This window comes from Sceloporus undulatus, chromosome 4 (assembly GCF_019175285.1).
Source record: "Sceloporus undulatus isolate JIND9_A2432 ecotype Alabama chromosome 4, SceUnd_v1.1, whole genome shotgun sequence".
NCBI classification, from domain to species: domain Eukaryota; kingdom Metazoa; phylum Chordata; class Lepidosauria; order Squamata; family Phrynosomatidae; genus Sceloporus; species Sceloporus undulatus.
In genome coordinates this window covers 135,623,195-135,624,552 of record NC_056525.1, presented here as the reverse complement: position 1 = coordinate 135,624,552, position 1,358 = coordinate 135,623,195, and the positions used below count along the sequence as shown (strand labels likewise).

Sequence of the window (1,358 nt, the reverse complement as noted above, 5' to 3'; positions counted from 1 at the left end):
GCCACATACACGACAATGGCCAGAAGGAACAAGCTGGACACTGAGCAAATGGCAATGATCAAGTACACATTGACAGTGTCTGCCAGGGGCGTTGAGATCTCACCTGTCCTTGGAACATGGATATTGGTGTGAATGGCCTGAGCACTTGTCACCAGTGACACAGTCAGTGTGGCTGTAGTGGACAGCTGAGGCTTGCCATGATCTTTCACAAGTACCAGAAGGTTGTGACTCCTACTGCCATCTGCCTCATCCAGAGACCGAATGGTACTGATTTCACCACTATACAAACCCACTCGCCAAGACCTACTCATTGTTTCATGCAGCTCATATCGCAGCCATGCATTGTATCCTGAGTCCGGATCCAGGGCATGGATCTTTCCCACCATGTGCCCGACAGGCACAGGGACTACTAGAAGAATAGAGCTCTCTTCTGTCTGCCCAGTCACTGTAGGTGCATTGTCATTTTCATCAACCACGAAGACTTGAATAGTCACATTGCCACACAAGGAGGGCAATCCAGCATCTTTGGCATTCACTTGGAACTCCAAAAGCTTCAACTCCTCATAGTCCAAAGGCTGTAAAGCATAGAGCTTCCCACTCTCTGAATGCACTGAGATGTAACTTGAGAGTGGCCACAGCTTTTCATCTATCCAGTAGCTGATCAAGGCATTTTCAGCCACATCTGGATCTGAGGCAGATACTGTGAAGATATGGGCACCAGGTGGGTTGTTCTCCTTCACAAAGACTGTGTAGGAGGGCTGAACAAAGACAGGTGCATTGTCATTGATGTCACTAATTGGCACAATCACAGTACTACTGGCTGACAATGATGGGTCTCCATGGTCTTGTATCATAACCATCAATCCATACTCAGCCACTCGTTCCCGATCCAGGAGCTCAGCCACCACTAAGGAATAGTAATTCTTGAAGGTGGATGTCAGTTTGAAGGGAAGGCCAGGAGGCCATAAGGAGCATGTCACTTGTCCATTGGCCTCAGAGTCTTTGTCTGACACACTAATGAGGGCCACCACTGTCCCCATTGTAGAGTCCTCTGGGACTGGCACTGAGAGGGATGAAACTGACACCTCTGGAGCATTGTCATTCACATCCAACACCTCAATGATCACTTGGCTATGCCCAGACAAGGGAATATTGCCTTTATCTTCTGCCACCACCTGAAGATCATATATACTAGTATCCTCAAAATCTACTCTTCCATTCACTGTTACTTCCCCTGTGTTGGAATTTATGCTAAAAACCTTTCGAAAGCTTGATGGTACATGTGTAGAAAAAGAATAGGAGATGTCTCCATTAGATCCTTCATCTAAATCAGTGGCATTCAGTTTGATAACTAATGT

The 1,358-nt window shown here is 46.8% G+C and overlaps 1 protein-coding gene and 1 pseudogene across 1 annotated transcript in view; one reads left to right on the top strand and one right to left on the bottom strand.

The window, feature by feature from the left end:
• LOC121927766 (protocadherin alpha-3-like) overlaps positions 1-1,358 on the top strand; it is a 205,707-nt gene that overhangs the window by 87,710 nt on the left and 116,639 nt on the right. The gene's annotated exons all lie outside the window — the stretch shown is intronic.
• Positions 1-1,358, bottom strand: part of LOC121929063 — a 12,857-nt pseudogene that overhangs the window by 7,531 nt on the left and 3,968 nt on the right.